The 23157-nt window shown below is 41.6% G+C and overlaps 1 protein-coding gene across 3 annotated transcripts in view; it reads right to left on the bottom strand.

Moving 5' to 3' along the window:
- LOC126106879 (longitudinals lacking protein, isoforms N/O/W/X/Y-like) overlaps positions 1 to 23157 on the bottom strand; it is a 107432-nt gene that overhangs the window by 15766 nt on the left and 68509 nt on the right. For 2 of the 3 annotated variants that reach the window (XR_007523410.1, XR_007523409.1), the window contains one exon: positions 7731 to 7900. The exons of the other annotated variant lie outside the window; for it this stretch is intronic. The gene's annotated coding sequence lies outside the window, so the exon portion shown is untranslated. The remainder of the gene's footprint in view (positions 1 to 7730; positions 7901 to 23157) is intronic. 3 annotated transcript variants of the gene reach the window in all.

The raw sequence follows: 23157 nt of genomic DNA, 5'->3' as shown, positions 1-23157 counted from the left end.
CTAGCTTGAATATAAAACACAGTCAACTAAAGTGTGGCACACTTACCTGTGTGCTATATATAGTAACCAAAACCAACCACAGGAACGCCTTGGGCTGCGGGATCGGAGCCGCCAGGCAGGGAAGCCGCCGGCGGTGGAGCACGCACCACCGGGTAAACACAAGGACAAGTCAGACGACAGACCAACGACAACCGACAACAATCAACAACGACCGACTATGACCAACACAACAAGGAAGAGATAAACAACGGAGGCTTATAGAAACCACAACACCAAACACCAACAGTAAATCCACTCGGAACCAGAGCCAGGCAAATGTCAACAACGAGCAACAACCAGACCGCAGTACCACCGAGATAGAGACACAATCCAGAGCGAGTACCAGACTGACTGGACTAGGGCAGAGCGGGTCCCTATATACAAAACCAGAGGGAGTGGCTATTGGCCGCTGTCTGCACGTGGTGTAGCAGTGTAGGTTTTCTGTTGTTCAATTGTGCATTAATAAAGCAGCACAAAATCTTCTCAGTCCCCTTGTCATATCAAACTAGAGAAAAACTTAAGCTTTCAATGATCTAATCCACAGCTTTTGTCAGAAGTATCTGAGTGTCATGATCGATGCTGTGACAGCTTTTTACAAGCAATAAATGGTCTATTAAAGGTAGGCCTACATCACTGTGGCATCATTCGGCCTGAGATAACACCAGTGTCTGTTATGGAGGAAAGAGCACCATTGCTTCCACTGGAACATTTGGATGGCATTGTTGAGATATTCTTATCAATGGAAACATGACTGTGACAGGGTTTAGAGCTCATTCTGAAGTAGGGAATTTAGGAAATTTACAGGGTCATAACCATGGCTCACAGTCACAGGCTTGTGTTGTGGAAGAGCCAGTGACACAGCACATTGTCGGCCCTTGAGCAATTTATATACAAACTAAGTATTCAACTGAGATAGGCTAATTGTGAGAGGACCGAACACTGATGGATTTGAGAAGTATAATGAGTTTTAATGAAACTCTGGTGCTCAGGTCACATCTGGCGCCAAACAAACCCGATTTATTTGCTGTGAAGTTTAGAATTGGATGAGATGAACTCAGCAGCAGTCAAAGAGAGAATGCAAGTGTCAGTAAAGATAGAAAGGACTGTTAACTGCTAGGAAACAATATTCTGTGGTTCAGTGGTGGAATGATCTTACCAAAAATTCCATTCACAAAACTCTGGAATCAAATTTAGATTGAAATGTTCAAGTTACACTAAAGTGTACAGAGCAGTTAATCACATTAGGGATTACTAATTTCACTCTTCAGAGACAAATGTGAGGAAAAAAGATTTGAGGATTTAATGACATCTCCTTGAAAAGCAATAAAAAACCTTAGAATGTGCAAGAGAAGTTATAGTGTCTAATGTTAAAAAATCAGTTAACTTTCAAATGACAAACAGAACAATAATCAACTTGATGCATTTTAGAATACTTATCATGTTTTTGGAGTTGTTGGATGCTGTAGTTACACTGTCAATTAAAAGCAAGAGAATGTTAACATGTGTAAAATTCTGATAAGTGTGCTGGCCTGTGATTTTCTACAGTGTATAGAGAACTGTGAGACTGGCTAGTCCCTATTTCACTAATATTTATGGTGGTTTCTTTGAAACAATGAGTACAAAGTGACATTCCACAATAAAGTGTCATAGACATAGTAGTCCAATAGAATAAAAACAATTAAAACTAAGGAGACAGGCAAGCTGGGTAATGAAAATAGTTTTTTAACACCTGAAGTGTTTCTATGATTAATGGCAGCTGAAGAACCCAGAACTGGAATTTCACTAAACAGTTCTTGCTGGGTTTATTAAAAAATGTTTAACAATATGAACTTTCATCAGAAAATATCGTTTTATTTTTGCATACATTGGGATAACTGAATTCTCTACTCATATATTGTCATCAGCCCCACAAAATTAGTAAAAATGATTGGTACAACTTCCTATGTGCAAAGGTTTGTGCTTGTTTACAACTTTTCTGTTCATTACTGACAATGACTGCACTTATTCTTGGCATCATACTGTTTCTAGAAAGAGAGTAAAGTAAATGGGCAGAAAGGAATTTCACCTCAATTGTGAACTAGAAAACCATATGAGAGACAGACAGAAACTTGGAAATAGTTATGGACAATGACATTAAAATCGTGCTGTGGGTGCAGCCAGCCTGACACGAAAGGAAATCCACAAGGAAAACGTGTGTGGCAACAGGAAGAGATGCGGTGAACTGAAACTGGAGAATGATGATTATCTTGCTCTATATTAGGGATGGGTAACATGGAAAGTAGCTATTCAAATAATCCTGTAACGGCATTGCTTCATTAACGTAAATTACGGTACCATGTTGAGTCTTGTTACATTTTACTAGGGTGAGTTTCACAAAGAAAACGCAACAGCCTACAAATATAAAAGCCAAGGGCCTAATCACCAGCCCTTCTAAATTTTTTTTCTTTCACAACTCACTTACTTCATCACATTGTCAATTACTTGTTAATATGAGGAACACTGAGTTGCAGTACAGCACAGTCTCAAACTAACTAGATTTAAATCAGGTCAGAGATAAGTGGAAGACAAGTTTATATCACCTCCAACCTTCAGGTGATTACATCTGTCCTATTTTTCCAGAACATATTTTCACTGTGTAGCAGAATGTGTGCCTATTTGAAATTTCGTGGCAGATCAAAAATGTGTGTCACATCAGGACTCTAAGTTGGGGGTATCTGGGGATAACTCACAACCTATCCTCACAGCTTTACTTCAGCAAGTATCTCCCTTCTACCTTCAAAATTCCATTTTTATTGCTATGCTTTTATTCTTTTAATTTGAACAAGTCAGGAACATTTTGCCCTTGTCATTGCAACAGGCAGCCTCAGAAGTCAGTCTGATGACCAGTTACACATAGACAATTCTGTACAGCCAGGGTACTAATGCTCATTAGTACATTTCATTCCTTAGGAAAGCATGCAGCAATCACTACCCCTCACAAGCACCACAGCCAAGTTCTATCAAGCAGGCAGTGAAAAGTTTACTGCTCCATGCAGCCAGGGTATTCGTGCCTCAAGCACATTAAATTCCTACCTCAGAGACAGTTAATGATTCTGCTCTCAGCAGGCATTCCGATGAGCCAACTGGCAATTACAGAGTTCCACCATGCAAGCCACAACACATTTACAACTCCAAGTCTGTTGTATTATGTTTTTGCGTATTCTTGTTAGCATTTTTGTTCTCATATATAATGCAAATGTGACAATTATAGAAAAACTGAGTGTAGTAAAGCACAAAGCACGTAGAAGGGTGCTGTTGCTAAATGTAAGCTCTTATTTGTTGCAGCTAGCATTAATACAGGGCTATTACAAATGATTGTAGCGATTTCATAAATTCACTGTAGCTCCATTCATTGACATACGGTCACGACACAACAGATACGTGGAAAAACTCATAAAGTTTTGTTCGGCTGAAGCCGCACTTCAGGTTTCTGCCTCGAGAGCGCAGTGAGACAAAATGGCGACAGGAGCCGAGAAAGCGTATGTCGTGCTTGAAATGCACTCACATCAGTCAGTCATAACAGTGCAACGACACTTCAGGACGAATTTCAACAAAGATCCACCAACTGCTAACTCCATTTGGCGATTGTATGCGCAGTTTAAAGCTTCTGGGTGCCTCTGTAAGGGGAAATCAACGGGTCGGCCTGCAGTGAGCGAAGAAACGGTTGAACACGTGTATCTGGACATGCTGGAAAATTGGCTCACGCCACAACTGGAGACCGACAGCGCCGACTTCATCTTTCAACAGGATGGTGCTCGACCGCACTTCCATCATGATGTTCCGCATTTCTTAAACAGGAGATTGGAAAACCGATGGATCGGTCGTGGTGGAAATCATGATCAGCAATTCATGTCATGGCCTCCATGCTCTCCCGACTTAACCCCGTGCGATTTCTTTCTGTGGGGTTATGTGAAAGATTCAGTGTTTAAACCTCCTCTACCAATAAACGTGCCAGAATTGCGAGCTCGCATCAACGATGCTTTCGAACTCATTGATGGGGACATGCTGCGCCGTGTGTGGGAGGAACTTGATTATTGGCTTGATGTCTGCCGAATCACTAAAGGGGCACATATCAAACATTTGTGAATGCCTAAAAAAACTTTTTGAGTTTCTGTATGTGTGTGCAAAGCATTGTGAAAATATCTCAAATAATAAAGTTATTGTAGGGCTGTGAAATCGCTTCAATCATTAGTAATAACCCTATACATTATTTAGAAAGTCTGACAGCTTAGTATATAATTGCAAATTTTAAATAAAAATTCAGGATGAGTTTTCTAAAAATATGACCTGTGAAATGCTGACAATATATGGCAATATTTGAAATGTATCCAAGCAACAAGTACCGGGTGGTACTTAAAATGCAGCAACTCACAGAGATTGAAAACAGGCTGTAATTATTATATGGCAGAGAAATTAGGCAGATATACTATTGTGTTAATGTGGAACTGATTTACAATGGAAAAAGCTAGTCCCAATTTTGGCCACCAGGTGCATATCTGGCACTGTACACTGTCTATATGACAGTATAACATCCATACTGTCGTTTCACAAGACAGAACATGAATGAGCAGCATAGCTATCCAGAACAGGGCTACAAAACCACAAGATCCAATTTCATACCCACAATTAATTTTGTGATTCTAGATGCACCACTTGCAAAATTGCACTTCACTTGGTAATTCGTCCTTCTCTGTAATTCAGTTGAAAGGCTTCTCTACACTGAAAGCAGCATTGTGCCACTGCTACAAGGTACTATGGTCACCGTCCTCTTAACATTACATTTTTTTTTTACAGAAACAACCAATACCACATATACTATCGATTCTTGTGTAGGTGAACATTATATCAGCTTTCTAACTGAATAAACTTCATATGATTTTGTATACAATGTGTTATGTTTTAGGAAGAAATCAATTTGTTAGTACTCTGTACGTGCAGTTAAATTTACTCTTCTTTTGAAAATATTTTGAAATTACAAAATTTCTGGTATACTTAAAATTCAAATTATTAATTGCACAATCTAACATTAATTATTAAATTTAATTCTGGATTCATTTACAAAATAATGATATAAATTAGTAAATATTCTTTTGTGTCAAGAAAGTGTGTAAACTCTTTTGCTTTGTAAACTCTTTGAAACATTGTGAGTACCAGAGAATGTAAGTAGTGGTGGGCATGCCTCTGATGTAAATGCATGTATTTTGCTAAACTTGTCAACAACAATGTAATTTTCGATGTGATAGAAGTAAAGATTGTATAGTTGGTCTGATTTAGAAGAATGGGATAAAATAAAAAGATATTCATAGCAACAGGCAAATCTTCATCAGTTATTTCATCTTCAGGAACCCATTAAATCATAATTACAGCCACAAGAATGTACCACACACACAACAAGACTTGGAGCCAACAACAACAACAACAACAACAAGATAATGAAGATAAGTAAACAGTTTTTCTTTCATATATCTTACACCTCTCAAAGCTTTAAAAATTTGTGCAAATACAGAGAATTTTAATAGTGATGTGTGGGAGGGTAAGATTACAAGGGGCAATACTTGAGTGGCACAACAGAGAAGTTGGACCAGTGAATGATACTATTTTGGTTCTGTCTTTTCAATGCTTCACGCTGAATCAACAGTTACTTAGAACAACCTCAACAGATACTGCCTTTAACATTTGCAATAATAGCTACCAAACTCATCTTTTCTCCACCCATGTCACCTGTGCCTATTCGCACAACAGGCCGCCTGTTATAAACTCTCTATCTTCTTAATTTTACACATACATGCTTCCTGCTTATCCTGGGAACCGTGTGTACATGTAATCTTGAATTTACAGCACACTAGCTAAAAACAGTAAAATCTTTCTGTCATTTGTTCATTTGTGCAGAATTTTTCTGAAACTGCAAATATATACAATTTTGAGATAAGTTGAATACTAAAATCATTTAATGAGCTTAAACACTGATAAACCTTTGAAATAAATACCAAGAAGTTCATCTTAATAGAACCTCCAATGGACCGATGGCTAAATTATGTGGAGCTTACGGTACACACAACTCACCTAAACCCCAAGTTAACAAAATACAAAATTGATGAAAAGCATAGAGTCACATCACATGAATTAGAGCTACCATGGAAATTAGCAACACTAATTCAGTGGAACTCGTTTGCTCCAACAAATTAAAAAATATCAAATAACTATTTACTCATGTGGATTACATAAAGGGATTCACACAAGTTTTCTGTTAACAACTGTTTAACCCTAGCAAAGTTAATGATTTCTTAGCATGTGCAGTTTTAAATTATGCTTATGAGTGTATCTCCCAGGACACTGAGGACACTTAAACTGTGGTTCTTTCCCACACTCATATTTCAAGTGCCTCGACAAACCTTTCTGGTACCGATAAGACCTTCTGCAAGCATCACATCTAAATCGTTTAGGTAAGATTGATGACTGTTCTACAATGTATGTGTCCCTGTATTGTTCTAGACTGCAGAATCCTTGGACATTAAAGGATTCTTCTGGTGTTACTCTCGCTAATCCTCCAACGGTTCTGTTGTCATCGCCACTATCACAATTGTCATCGTCACCTTCATCATCTAGGATTATCTCTTCTATACTGTCAGCACTGAAGTCCTCCTGCTTTATTCTCGGTAGAAGGCACGCGACAGCACTTTCACCAAACATATCTCGAGGTTTCGATGTTCTCAGTTCTTTATCAAATGAGCAATTTGAAAGCACATTGTCACTTAACAGTCCCTGCTCTCCAATATTTTCTTTGGAACATCCTGGCAACTGTCTGGAACCTAAAGTGTTGTGTACTGAGTTTAATACTATTCCAGACACAGAGGTATCTGATTTAGTATGTGTTTTTGGGAGAGATGAACACTGGAACACGTTGAAGTGCTCAGTATCAAAAATGTCTTGGGACATAGCTATCTCTCCCCCTGGCTTCTCATGGGAGACATAATTGGAACTATCACTGTCACATTTCTGAGCAGCCAGCAGATGGGAATCAATGTCTTTAGAACATGCCTCCTCTAAGGTGTGTTGTGAGCAACCACTTTCTTTCTGCTCTACTTGAGAACCATGTCTGGGTTCACACAGATTTTTTCTGAAATCTTGTTGTCCACGATGAGAGCCAGATTCATTCGTTCTCCTGAATGCGAGTTCATTCTTCGATCCACTATCACCAGCAAATGAGAGGCCCTTAATCTGTAGAGTCTCAGCAATCTCGAGGAAAGTACAGAGCTTATTCTGCGGTACATTCGCTTCTCCAGAGTACATAAATTTCATCAGTGCCTTCAAAATTTGAAATTTTACATCTGGCAGTATAACAATAGGATGCTTTTCATAATGCTGACTGAATATTAATTCAAAATATGGACTGCAAGCCGAGAGAATCACTCTATGTGCTTTAAAATACTGACCTTCAGCACTCACTGTGCAATCTACCAGATTCCCATTACCTAGAAAAGAGCTGAACATGGATAGTAGTGTAGTCTGGTGGTCATTCCACCTCAGGTTGACATCTGTGTCTTGTTCCATACTAGAGAGTGTAATGCTGTAAAAAATCTGGTGCAACAATTCAATTCAGTGGAAACAAATGCTTTAAGTCAAAAGATTTTTGTGCAGCAACATTTAATCACCTCTGAACAGAAGAGTGCAGCACTGAAGAGTTGTCTTGAGACTAACTAGGCAGGCATTTTGGAGTCCAGCAATTTGTCACACACTGTGAATTAGCAGTTAATCTAAGGCAGACAAGCTTCTTGAGACTGCAGAGTTAGAAGCTTGACGATGGAATTCTCATTTTGCCAACCTATTGTGTAAACAATCACATGTTAATCATGCTGCCATAATGCAAGGGGAACATAAACATAAAGCAGAAGCAAGTAAATGTTTTAAAAATATTTATACATTGTTGGAACTGAAAGTAAATGAACAGGCCAAACACTGCCTGCTACAACTTTCTCCACTATAACTTTCTCCACCACACTTCAATGAAGCTGTCAGCACAGACAAATAAGCAAAGAACAATCAACAAAAGACAAAACAATCACACAGCCGAAGCAAACAAGAATGCTAAGTAATATCAGTGCTTGAGAAACACAAGGTCACCCATAGTGGAATTGTCATGTATGTTCCTCAACTTTCAAGTAGCTCTATTCTAATAATCGTCTGTTACATACATAAAGCAGAGTGTACGTGTGTATGGCCAGGGTCCTTTCCCAAACCACTGGATCAGTTTCAACCAAATTAGGTACGGAAACAGCAGGCAACATGAATATCAGCACTGTGGGGTTTATATTCTCCTAGCTCCAATAAGAGCAGAGATACACCCAAAAATATTTTTTTCAGGCACTGGCATACAGGCTGCCCTGCAGAAGAAACACGTTGTGTGGGAACAGTACCAGCCAGCCAAATGAAACTGCTTTGCAGGGCAACCTACATTTGAGGAGCAAGAAATGGTTCTTCTGGTCCTGACATGTAGCCTATCCTGCATTTCAGACAGTGAGAGTAGTATTGATCTGCTCCATTAAACAGTAATGAAGAGACTAAGAATGCTGATTAGCATGGTTGGGGACAGCTTGAGATGAATACAGAAAGAGATGGATAGAGCAAGGAGGAGGAGGAAATGGACAAAAAGAGGGGAGGAGGGGAAGATGCATGAGGCAGGTGGAAAGTATAGGGGTAGTGGGCTGGTGGAAAAGGAAGAAGGGAAGTGGAGAAGGAAAGAGAGAGGGGAGGAGGACATGGCCAGAGGTAGGGGGAGGAAATTATGATAAGAGAGAGGAGATGGAGGAAATGAGCAAAGAGAGGGAAGAGGAGACCAGAAGACAGAAAAAGTGGGGAGGAGGAAGAGACAGCTACAGGTGAGAGGATGAGGTGGACAGACAGAGGGAGGAAGAGAGGAGGAAGAGGAGGTGTGTTCAGTATAAGGCACATCATTTTCCCAGCTGTTGTCAGCTTTCAAGATTTTGGAGTGACTACTTTTTATCCAAGTAGCTACTCAATTGGCATCATGAGGCAAAGTGGACTTTCTACCAGTCCTCACACATTCCTGGCAGTGCCAGAAATTTAACCTATGTCCTCCATACAGCAGACGGACTTGCTGATCACGTGGCTACGGAGCAGGCACATTATACCTGATTGGTACTTTGCAAACTATTTTGATGTTCTAAAAGTGCTCAACTGACACCTCACTTTGCAGAAAATCCATACACATTCTTCTCCTTAATAACAGGTTTCCAATTAAATAATGGGATGTAGATTAGACAATTATCAGACTAGGACTGTATAACCATAGTTCTCTCCTGGGGTAGTGCAATGGGTCTGATTCTGTTCCCAATAAATGTCAATGACTTTCCAGACAGAATAAGAAATAGAAAAAAATGTGATGACAGCAACAAAACAGTCATTGATAAAATACCAGAACTCCTAGTACAGAAAGCAAATGAAATCCTTAAGGATCCAGAATAGCAGAGCTCTTGCTCATGAAAGGTGAAGGTCTCGAGTTTGAGTCTCAGTCTGGCACACAGTTTTAATCTACCAGGAAGTTTCATACTTTACATTTGGGCAATATGTAATAAAGTAACACTGAACACAAATCGTTCAGAGGAGCATTTTTAGGAAAAAGTATTGATTTCCAATTAACATGAAATGAAAACACAAAGATATTGGTGAAAAGAATGGCATCAGCATGGTATGCTGTAATTGTTCTATCATTAGTTTGTAACAGCCAAAGTCTTGGTAGTGGTGTACTATTCCTACACACACTCAGTTCCTAGCTACAGTATTCTTTTCTGGGGATCGAAGGTGCAAAACATGAACACAACATTTTAACTACAAAAAAATGGCCATAGAATAGTAACTAGAGGTAAAAGTTGGGTTCAGTGTAAAGAACTACACTCCTGGAAATGGAAAAAAGAACACATTGACACCGGTGTGTCAGACCCACCATACTTGCTCCGGACACTGCGAGAGGGCTGTACAAGCAATGATCACACGCACGGCACAGCGGACACACCAGGAACCGCAGTGTTGGCCGTCGAATGGCGCTAGCTGCGCAGCATTTGTGCACCGCCGCCGTCAGTGTCAGCCAGTTTGCCGTGGCATACGGAGCTCCATCGCAGTCTTTAACACTGGTAGCATGCCGCGACAGCGTGGACGTGAACCGTATGTGCAGTTGACGGACTTTGAGCGAGGGTGTATAGTGGGCATGCGGGAGGCCGGGTGGACGTACCGCCGAATTGCTCAACACGTGGGGCGTGAGTTCTCCACAGTACATCGATGTTGTCGCCAGTGGTCGGCGGAAGGTGCACGTGCCCGTCGACCTGGGACCGGACCGCAGCGACGCACAGATGCACGCCAAGACCGTAGGATCCTATGCAGTGCCGTAGCGGACCGCACCGCCACTTCCCAGCAAATTAGGGACACTGTTGCTCCTGGGGTATCGGCGAGGACCAATCGCAACCGTCTCCATGAAGCTGGGCTACGGTCCCGCACACCGTTAGGCCGTCTTCCGCTCACGCCCCAACATCGTGCAGCCCGCCTCCAGTGGTGTCACGACAGGCGTGAATGGAGGGACGAATGGAGACGTGTCGTCTTCAGCGATGAGAGTCGCTTCTGCCTTGGTGCCAATGATGGTCGTATGCGTGTTTGGCGCCGTGCAGGTGAGCGCCACAATCAGGACTGCATACGACCGAGGCACACAGGGCCGACACCCGGCATCATGGTGTGGGGAGCGATCTCCTACACTGGCCGTACACCACTGGTGATCGTCGAGGGGACACTGAATAGTGCACGGTACATCCAAACCGTCATCGAACCCATCGTTCTACCATTCCTAGACCGAAAAGGGAACTTGCTGTTCCAACAGGACAATGCACGTCCGCATGTATCCCGTGCCACTCAACGTGCTCTAGAAGGTGGAAGTCAACTACCCTGGCCAGCAAGATCTCCGGATCTGTCCCCCATTGAGCATGTTTGGGACTGGATGAAGCGTCGTCTCACGCGGTCTGCACGTCCAGCACGAACGCTGGTCCAACTGAGGCGCCAGGTGGAAATGGCATGGCAAGCCGTTCCACAGGACTACATCCAGCATCTCTACGATCGTCTCCATGGGAGAATAGCAGCCTGCATTGCTGCGAAAGGTGGATATACACTGTACTAGTGCCGACATTGTGCATGCTCTGTTGCCTGTGTCTATGTGCCTGTGGTTCTGTCAGTGTGATCATGTGATGTATCTGACCCCAGGAATGTGTCAATAAAGTTTCCCTTCCTGGGACAATGAATTCACGGTGTTCTTATTTCAATTTCCAGGAGTGTATTTTAAAAAAATCTCAGTACCCTTATTGCACCAAGTGAGTACATCTATACATCTACCAATCTGTTGTGCAAATCAGGGAAAACATTAATAAGTATTTCACAAATGTTCTGTATATAATCATATAATAAGAGCCATTTGTCAACAAAAAACAAATAAAAAAATTCAATACATCGTTTTCTGTCGGGGGATAAATTTTTATAATAAATTGCCTAGAGAGATGAAAAGGATTAGTACAGTAGTTACGTTCAAAAATGCAGCTAAAACATTCTTCACAAGTAAGGCACACTACACAATTACAAATTACTTTGTGTAGGGGGTAGTAATGTTACAGGATAACTACAGAACACTGTCACATTAAACTATAACAATGTAATGTGATTATATGAAAATCATGTATCCAGATCTCATTTAATGTCTCATCATTCTCCTCAGCTCAACATGTCACTCATTGTGAGGAGTGCTGAATCAGTTTTTCACATGGAAAAAGGGGTGAATACGAAGACATGCACGGGGGGGTGGAGGGGGGGTGGGGGGGGGGGTGTACAGTTGCATGTTTATGGGGAGTATGCAGTTAGTGCAGTGGGCATAGCAGCATGTCTGTAGTCCAGAAGTTATCAGCAAGTGTCCTTAGTGTGTGCAGTGATGAAGTGCAAAGTTGTGCTTTATATTACAAGTTATCTGGAACAACTTGTGTGTAAATCAAAGAATATTGTACAATAGTGACCAACCAAATGAGGCACTGCAGTGGTTAAGAGATTGACCTCACATTCAGGAGGATGGAATTTGCCCTGTCTGTGTATCCCAATTTAAGTCTCCTGTGCTTCTCCATTTCAGAGAAATCCTACGATCTTTCCTTCATCCAGGTCACTGCCAACCATCTGTCCTGCCCTCATAAAAGTAAACTAATATATGCTGTGTTTATGTATATTTTGAGCTATTTTTTCATTGCATTATGATGATAAAGCTTCTACCACTGTGAGATGATCCCTGGATGAACAAATGAATCAAATAAAATCTTTTTGCATGTACAGGACATACTTTTGCAGGTAAACAGACTGATTCCTTCTCATCCCATCCAGTAAGTGTCTCCTGACTCAAGTTTCTGGGTGGCTTTTCCAAACTCTGCCCCTTTTCCTAACCCTCTCCAATCCTTTCCCTTCGCCCCTCTCCCTTACCCTTAAACCCATCTGCTCGGAGGAGGAGCCACTGGCCTGAAAGCTTGCATAGCTAAAACCTTTCTTTATACATGTATGTTCTCCTGCTGCCATTTGGTGAGTAGATTTTCTATCTATCCAGTTACTTTACACTGTCAAAAATCACTAACTCATGGTACTACTGTCTATGAGTCAGTTTGGGGCTGTACATTCTGGAGCAAGAGTCATCGTTGTTGACGAGCATGTTGTGCACAAAAATGCTTGGCACGTGACTTTGCAATGTAACGATGACAATGTATCGACGTGTTATTGTAGGTAACTACTTCATTTTTTTAATGCCACATCCTATGTAGTAGCATGATTTTCAAGTTTTAGCTCTCTCCTCTTTTCTATGGTGTGTTGTCATTTTTTTAGATGCACTTGAGCATAAGTAATGCCTGAAACTAACATTGCAATAACAATATTTTAAACACAGCCTGGTGGAATAATATCCTTCTTTAAATTTAGAGAGGCCATGAGATCCACACAGAAGAAAATGAGCCATCAACAAACTGAATGCAGGCACAAGACATAAAATTAGTAATCCAAAGAATACAACAATAAATACATAATATGTTTTGAGATCCATCACTATAAATATTCTTCATTGCCTCACATTAATAATGGGTATAATTTATTCAATATAAATGCTGTGCTGCCTATGAGGTTAACTTGAGTGTTTCCAGAACTACTGAAGGTATCATTCCATTTGCACCAAGAGAAATTTTAACAAAGCTCTCTGTAACAATGTGTAGTATCTTATCATAATAATATTATTCACACAGACATTTTTTCCAGATTAAGGCTACAGTTTTAAATGAGATGTTTTGTGTATCAACACAACAGTGCTCTTGTCCACAAAGCAATGACCACTGCATCATGATTAAAAGTAAAAATCATGAATATTTATTGTGTTCCTGGTCAGAATCAAACTGTGTCCTACTATGCATCATTATGCTCTGGTATTTGATAAATCAGTCTACCTAGCAACTAGCAAACATGCTTCAAAGAAAAGTGGAAAATAAAACCTGCCTTTGTGCCAAATAGAAATACATAGGAAGTAAATATCCAAATTACGCATTAGTTATAGGTGGAGACTTTAATCTAGCATCCATTGACTGGGAAAATAACACATTTATCACAAGGGGCAGAAGCAAAGATTCGTGTGAAGTTACTCTAGGAGCACTCTCAACATACAACCTTGAGCAATTGGTTAGAAAACCAACTCAAGATGGGAACATATTAGATATCTTGGCGACAAACAGACCTGATCTTTTTGAGGAAGTTAATCTAGAAGAAGGTATTAACAACCATAATGTCATTGTGGCTTATGTCAGTGGAAGGTGCAAAAAAAACAGCACTGAGTTTTCTTGTTTGGGAAAGCAAACAAAAGTGTCATTAATGAATATCTTCATAGTCAGCTCCAAGCATTCAATGTGGGACACAAAGATATTGAGCACCTTTGGTCAGAATGTAAAGGTGTTGTCCACCATGTGCTAGAGAAGTATGTGCCTAGCAAAAGTATAGGGGAGGGAAAGGATCCACCTTGGTGTAACAAACATATTGGGAAGTTGCTGAGAAAGCAGAGAATTTTGCACAGTTGTTTTAAACGTAGTCACTGCCCGGCTGACAGACAGAAATTATACGAAATGAAAGCAGCTGTCAGAAGGACAATGAGAGATTCTTTTAATGAATTTGAAAGCAATATATTATCTGCAGATTCTAAAAATAACCCCAAAAAATTTTGGTCATGCATAAAATCTATGACCACTACAAATAATTCAATACCTTCTCTTGCTGACAGTACGGGAAATGTAACTGATGATGATAAACAGAAGGCCAAAATACTAAACCTAGCTTTCAAAAAATCGTTTACGGTAAAGGACTGCTGACATAGTGTTTAGTTTATCTGGGATTGTAAAACAGTTAAGATTCTTGGACGCCAGAAAGGCATCTGGCCCATACAGTATCCCTGTAAGATTATATGTTGACTATGCTACAAATATTACACTATTGTTATCCATTATCTATCAGAGATCATTGGAACAGCGGAAAGTTCCACGGGACTGGAAGAAGGCCCAGGTCATAGCAATCTATAAAAAGAGTAGAAAATCGGATGCACACAATTACCGGACAATTTCACTGACATTGATTTGTTGTAGAATCATGGAACATATTTTGTGTTCAGACATAATGACCTTTCTAGACTCTGAGAAGCTCATCTGCAGAAACCAGCACGGATTTAGGAAACAGTGGTCATGCGAGACACAGCTGGACCTCTTTGTGCCTGATATACAACAGGCTCTAGATACCGGCTCCAAGGTTGATGCCATATTTCTCGACTTTCGAAAGGCGTTCGCATCAGTTCTGCACTGTTGCTTGCTACAAAAAGTGCGCGCTTACGGTCTATCCGATGACATATGTGGTTGGATAGAAAGTTTTCTAACAGACAGGGAGCAGTACGTCGTCCTGAATGGGGCGACTTCAATAGAAACAAGCGTAACTTCAGGTGTGCCCCAGGGCAGCATAATAGGTCCTCTGCTTTTTACGATTTACATAAGTGATCTGGTTGATGGTATTGACAGTAACCTTAGATTGTTTGCCGATGATGCTGTAGTCTACAGGAAAGTAGTATCACACTAAAGTTGTGAACAAATCAATGAGGATTTGCAGAAAATAAATGAATGGTGTAATGACTGGCAGTTATCTCTCAATATTAGTAAGTGTAACCTACTGCGTATAACAAGGCAAAAATCCCCATTAATGTACAAGTACAAAATAAATGCCCAGTCTTTGGAAGTGGTAATGTCCGTCAAGTATCTGGGTATGGCTATTTGAAATGATCTCATATGGAATGATCAGATTACACAAAGTAACAGGTAAAGCAAACTCTAGATTGCGGTTTACTGGTAGAAGCCTGAAGCAATGCAGTCCTTCAACAAAGGAAATAGCTTACAGTACATTAGTTCATCCAGTCTTGGAGTATTGTTCATCTATGTGAGACCCTTACCAGTTGGGTCTGATTCAAGATATTGAGAAGGTCCAAGGAAAAGCGGCAACATTCGTGACTGGTACATTTAGCCATCGCGATAGAGTTACAAATCTCACAGAAAGTTTGAAGTGGGGCACATTTGCAGATAGGTGGCACGCTAAACAGAAGGGGCTGCTCACTAAATTCCAAAATCCGATCTTCACCAAGGATGTAGAGCATATATTATTACCACCAACTTTCAAATCGCGCCATGATCACCATTCAAAGATAAGGGAAATAAGAGCTCGTACTGAGGCGTTCAGACAGTTGTTTTTCCCTCGCACGATTTACTAGTGGAGCAGAAGAGGGGAAATATCACTTTGGCACAAATTGTACCCTCCGCCACACAACGCTTGGTGGCAAGCGGAGTATATATGTAGACGTAGAAATTGATGTAAGTTGATTTTTGTTCACAATATGCACATAGAAGAGAAGAATCCATCTACCCCATTTATCGACTTTCTGGAGATGATAATGCAGGCTAACTGAAGGAGGGAAAAAAAAGGAAAGAGAGAGAGAGAGAGAGAGAGATAGAGAGAGGCCTTAATGTGTCATGGACTATTGTCAAAAATACTACAAAAGATAAGGAAGAAAGAATAGATCTGCACATATTTACTAAGTGGAACAAGAAGTATAACTAGTACTAATACTTATAAATTTTTATTTCCTTTATCATAAAAAACATAACATTACCTAACAATGGAAAATCCAGGAAGGAATGTAACAATACCAGAGAAGGAAAATTGCTTCTCACCATATAGCGGAGATGCTAAGTCGCGATAGGCACAACAAAAAGATTCACAAAATTAAAGCTTTCGGCCATTAAGGCCTTTGTCAGCAGTAGACACACACACACACACACACACACACACACACACACACACACACAAAATCACATAAACGCAACTTGCACACACGTCTGCAGTCTCAGAGAGCTGATGGGAGTGGCGAATGGGAGGGGGTAAGGAGGAGGCTTGGGGGGGGGGGGGGGGGGGGGGGGGGGGGATAGTATGGTGGAAGTGGTGGACAGTGAAGTGTTGCAGTTTAGGTGGAGGGCAGGAGAGAAAGTGCAGAGGCAAGAGGGGGTAAGTAGCAGAAAGGAGAGAAATAAAAAGAAGTTAAAAGACTGGGTGCCGTGGTGAAATGGCGGCTGTGTAGTGCTGGAATGGGAACAGGGAGGGAGCTGGATGGGTGAGGACAGTGACTGATGAAGGTTGAGGCCAGGACGGTTATGGGAACATACGATGTATTGCAGGGAAAGTTCCCACCTGCGCAATTCAGAAAAGCTGGTGTTGGTGGAAGGATCCATATGGCACATACTGTGAGGCAGTCAGGGATATCATGCTTGACAGCGTGTTCAGCAACAGTTCAGCCACAGTTTGTCGGTGGCCATTCACACGGACAGACAGCTTGTTGGTTGTCATGCCTACATAGAATGCAGCACAGAGGCTGCAGCTTAGCTTGTAAATCACATGCTTCCTAAAGTCCATAAACCCAACCACCCAGGACACCCCACTGTGGCCAGTTACTGTGCCCCTACTGGGAGAATCTCTGCTCTCGTAGACCAACACCTTCAACCTATTACCCGGAACCTATCCTCCTATATAAAAGATACCAACCATTTCCTCGACTGACTCTCCACAGTTAAAAAAAAAAATGGCTCTGAGCACTATGGGACTTAACATCTGAGGTCATCAGTCCCCTAGAACATAGAACTACTTAAATCTAAATAACCTAAGGACATCAAACACACCCACGCCCAAGGCAGGTTTCGAACCTGCGACCGTAGCAGCCGCACAGTTCCAGACTAAAGCGCCTAGAACCGCTCAGCCACAACGGCTGGTCTCTCCACAGTTCCTGTCCCTTTACCACATGGTGCCCTGCCCATCACTATTGATGCCACCTCCCTGTACGTTAACATTCCTAATGCCCTTGGCCTTACTGCTATCAAACACTACCTTTACAGATGCCCTATGGATTCCAAACCAACAGCCTCCTTCCTAGTCTCCATGACCAACTATATCCTCACCCACAATTACTTCTCCTTTGAAGGCATTACCTACAAACAAATCCACAGTACGGCTATGGGCACCCACATGGGACCATCCTATGCTAACCTAATCATGGGCCATCTAGAGGAATCCTTCCTAAAAACCCAGAATCCTAAACCCCTCACCTGGTTCAGATTCATTGATGACATCTTTGCTATCTGGATTCACATTCCTCCAGAACCTCAACTACTTCTCCCCCATTTGCTTCACCTGGTCCTACTCAACCCAACAAGCCACCTTCCTAGATGTTGACCTCACCTCAGAAATGGCTACATCAGTACCTCCATCCATATCAAACCTACTAACCACCAGCAATACCTCCACTTCGACAGCTGCCACCCATTCCATACCAAGAAGTCCCTTCCATACAGCCTAGCCAACCAAGGTCGTCGCATCTGCAGTGACGAGCAGTCCCTCTCAAAATATACCGAGGGTCTCACTGAAGCCTTCACTGACTGTAATTATCCTCCCATCCTTGTACAAAAACAAATCCCCTGTGCCTTATCTTTCCAGTCTCCCACCACCTCACAAAGTCCCACAGTCCGGCCACAGAGGAGCATTCCCCTCGTAACTCAGTACCATGTGGAACTGGAGCAACTGAATTACATTATTTGCCAGGGTTTAGATACCTCTCGTTGTGCCCTGTAATGAGAAATGACCTGCCCACTGTCCTTCCCACCCCTCCACCCCTCCCACCATGGTATTCCGCCGTCCATCGAATCTACACAATATACTCGTCCATCCTTACACAACCCCTGCTCCCAATTCCTTACCTCATGGCTCATACCCCTGTAACAGACCTAGATGCAATACCTGTCCCATACATCCAGCTACCACCACCTACTCCAGTCCAGTCGCTAACATCACCTATCCCGTGAAAGGCGGGGCTACCTGTAAAACTATTCATGTGATTTACAAGCTAAGCTGCAATCTCTGTGCTGCATTCTATGTAGGAATGACAACCAACAAGCTGTCTATCCATGTGAACAGCCACTGAAAAACTGTGGCCAAAAAACAAGTGGACCACCCTGTTACTGAACACGCTGCCAAACATGATATTCCTCATCTCAATGACTGCTTTACAGCCTGTGCCATATGGATCCTTCCCACCAACACCAGTTTTTCTGAATTGCGCAGTGGGAACTTTCATTACAGTACATCCTACATTCCTGTAACCCTCCTGGCCTCAACCTTTGTTAGTCACTGTCCTCACCCATCCAGCTCCCTCCCTGTTCCCATTCCAGCACTACACAGCCACCATTTCACTACCACACCCGATCTTTTAACTACTTTTTATTTCTCTCCTTTCTGCTACTTACCCCCTCTTGCCTCTGCACTTTCTCTCCTGCCCTCCGTCTAAACTGCAACACTTCAGTGTCCACCACTTCCACCATACTATCCCTCCCCCTCCCCCCCCCCCAACCTCCTCCTTACCCCCACCCATTCGCCACTCCCATCATGCACTGTACTGCTGTTCGCAGTGTGGTTTCAGCTCTCTGAGAGTGCAGACATGTGTGCAAGTTGCGTTTACGTGATTGTGCGCGCGCGCGTGTGTGTGTGTGTGTGTGTGTGTGTGTGTGTGTGTGTGTGTGTGTGTGTACTGCTGACAAAGGCCTTAATGGCCGAAAACTTTAGTTGTGTGGATCTTTTTGTTGTGCCTATTGTGACTCAGCATCTCCACTATATGGTGAGTAGTACTATAACATTACCTAAATGATTCAATGATGTATTTCAGATAATGACTAGAAAATAAATAAATATTCACAGTTATTATAATGCTGATTTCAGAGTAACAAAGGGGGCTAAAAATTATTCATTTTAAGTGGAAGTAACAAAAACCAAATTCCCATATTCTTCATGCCACAGGACCAAATCTGTAGCTGCTATTGCACAAAAAAGATAAAGAAAGTCTATTCTGTATGCCATTACTAAATTGCAAACCTGTCATTATACAGAAAAATGTGTATGGATTTTCTGCAAAATGTTGCAGTTGAGGTCATTTAGAACAGCAAAATAGTTCCCAAAGTGCCAGACACATCTAAAGTTCCTGTCTCTGTAGCAGAATGAGCAGCACATCTGACGGCTCTGCAGGGGACCCACGATCTACCACTGATACAGCCAGGTATTTTTCCTTGCTAGGAGGCCTGGAAAGGCATGTTCTCTGCCTCATTATGTCATTTTGGGTTCCCCCCCTCCACCCCCCCAAAACACTGTATCCTGTTGATACCATCAGCAGAGCTTTTTTGTGTGTGTGTGTGTGTGTGTGTGTGTGTGTGTGTGTGTGTGTGTGTGTGTGTGTGCATTTTTCACAAGAAGGCAGTTGCTGCTAGGCTGTGTATCATAACACCTACAATCATCAAAAAGAAACACAGAATATATCTAAAAAGAAAGATGATGAGACTTACCAAACAAAAGCGCTGGCAGGTCGATAGACACACAAACAAACACAAACATACACACAAAATTCTAGCTTTCGCAACCAACGGTTGCCTCGTCAGGAAAGAAGGAAGGAGAGGGAAAGACAAAAGGATTTGGGTTTTAGGGGAGAAGGTAAGGAGTCATTCCAATCCCGGGAGCGGAAAGACTTACCTTAGGGGGGAAAAAGGACAGGTATACACTCGCACACACACACATATCCATCCGCATATACACAGACACAAGCAGGCAAATGTCTGCTTGTGTCTGTGTATATGCGGATGGATATGTGTGTGTGTGCGCGAGTGTATACCTGTCCTTTTTCCCCCCTAAGGTAAGTCTTTCCGCTCCCGGGATTGGAACGACTCCTTACCCTCTCCCTTAAAACCCAAATCCTTTTGTATTTCCCTCTCCTTCCTTCTTTCCTGACGAGGCAACCGTTGGTTGCGAAAGCTAGAATTTTGTGTGTATGTTTGTGTTTGTTTGTGTGTCTATCGACCTGCCAGCGCTTTTGTTTGGTAAGTCTCATCATCTTTCTTTTTAGATATATTTTTCCCGCGTGGAATGTTTCCCTCTATTATATTCATATCATTAAATAGAAACACAGAATATATTTATTTAAAAAACTGTTAAATTGTTATTAACACCTTTTTAAGAGACAGTCTCCACTCCTTCCGATCTGATCACAAAAGTGTAGAAAAGATGTGGAATGATTTCACAGAGATAGTATCAACAGCAATTGAGAGAGATATACCACATAAATTAATAAGTTATAGTACTGATATGCCACGTTATACAAAATGTGTCAGATCACTGTTGCAGAAATAATGAACAAAGCATGCCAAATTTAAAAGAACCCAATATCCCCAAGATTGGCAAAGTTTTGAAGAAGTTTGAAATACAGCACGTACTTCAATGCAAGATGCTTTTAATAATTTCCACAACAAAACTCTGTCTCAGAATCTGGCAGAAAATCCAAAGAGATTCTGGACATACAAGAAGCACACCAGTGGCAAGACGCAATCAGTACCTTCACTCCACGATAACAACAGTGAAGTCACTGATGACAGTGCCTCTAAAGCAGAGTTATTAAACACGGTTTTCTGAAGCTTTGTCACCAAAGAAAACGAAGTAAACATTCCTGAATTCCAATCAAGAACAACTGCAAGAACAACTGTCAAGATGCGAAGTACATATCCTCGGTGTAGCAAAGCAGCTTAAATCACTTAATAAAGTCCAGTTCTCTGGTCCACATTGTATACCAGTCAGGTTCCTTTCAGAGTATGCTGATACAATACCTCCATATTTAGCAATTATATAAAACCACTCGCACACAGAACGTTCTGTGCCAAAAGACTGGAAAACTGCACAAGTCACACCAATACCCAAAAAGAGAAACAGCAGTAATCTGCTGAATTACAGGCCCACATCACTAACGTTGATTTGCAGTAGGATTTTGGAACATATACTGTGTTCAAAATTGTGAATTACCTCGAAGAAAATGATTTAGTGACATATAGTGAGCATGCGTTCAGTTGTTCTTGTGAAACACAACTAGCTCAATTTATATTCATGAAGTAATGAGTTCTATCAACAGGGGATGTCAAATTGATTCCATAGTTTTAGATTTCAAGAAGGTTTTCAACATCATTCCTCACAAGTGTCTTTTAAACAAATTGTGTGCCTATGGAATATCGCCTCAGTTGTGCGACTGGATTCGTGATTTCCTGTCAGTTCGTAGTAATAGATGGAAAGTCATCAAGTAAATCAGAAGTAATATCCGGCATTCGCCAAGGAAGTGTTACAGGCCCTCTATTGTTCCTGATCTATATTAACAACATAGGAGACAATCTGAGTAGCCCTCTCAGACTTTTTGCACATAATGCTGTCATTTGGTCTCTTGTAAAGTCATTGATGACCAAAACAAATTGCAAAATGATTTAGATAAGATATCTGTATAGTGCAAAAAGTGGCAATTGACCCTGAATGAAGAAAGGTGTGAAGTTATTCACATGACTACTAAAAGAAATCCGCTAAATTTTGGTTATGTGATAAGTCACACAAATCCGAAGGCTGTAAATTCAACTAGGGATTACAATTACAAATAATGTACATTGGAACAATCACATAGATAATGTTGTGGGTAGAGCAAACCAAAGATTGCAATTCATTGGCAGAACACTTACAAGGTGCAGCAGCTCTACCAAAGAGACTGCTTACACCAGGCTTCTGCGCCCTATTCTGGAGTATTGCTGTGTGGTGTGGGATCCGCATCAGGTGGGACTGACGGATGACATCGAAAAAGTTCAGAGAAGGGTGGCTCACTTTGTACTATCGCAAAATAGGGGAGATAGTTCCACAGACATGATACCTGAATTGGTGTGGCAATTATTACAACAAAGGCATTTTTCGGTGCAACGGGATCTTCTCATAAAATTTCAATCACCAGTTTTCTTCTCCGATTGCAAAATCATTCTGTGGGCAACCACCTACATATGGAGAAATGATCATCATGATAAAATAAGAGATATCAGGGCTCCCACAGAAAAATTTAAGTGCTCATTTTTCCCACGCACCGTTTGAGAGTGGAACGGTAGAGAGATAGCTTGAAGGTGGTTCACTGAACCCTCTGCCAGGCACTTTACTGTGAATAGCAGAGTAATCACACAGACATAGAATGTAGCACTCACACAGGTGAAATAAGCAATAGATGACAAACATCCTTGGTCCAATTGAGGATCAAATCCCTGACTTTCGGATTCATAGTCTGGCACTTATCGATTAGCCCATTAAACCACTGAGTCGTAATTTTGAGAAAAAAATACTGCAGTGGTGACTGACGGGTGTGCGTGCGTGCACGTGCCGACACATATGCGCGCGCGCACACACACACACACACACACAACACACACACACACACACACACACACACACACACAGAGTACTCGTAGTGAGGATGGCTTGTAAAAACTGCATGTCCAATATTAGTGTTGAACGCATAGCTTTGGGGTTGTTGGGTGACTGATTACAATATCCTGATGATATTTGACTGTTGGT

The sequence above is a fragment of the Schistocerca cancellata genome, chromosome 10 (assembly GCF_023864275.1).
Source record: "Schistocerca cancellata isolate TAMUIC-IGC-003103 chromosome 10, iqSchCanc2.1, whole genome shotgun sequence".
NCBI lineage: Eukaryota > Metazoa > Arthropoda > Insecta > Orthoptera > Acrididae > Schistocerca > Schistocerca cancellata.
Note: the sequence above shows the minus strand (reverse complement) of the source record. Positions and strands in the feature narration are given on the sequence as shown.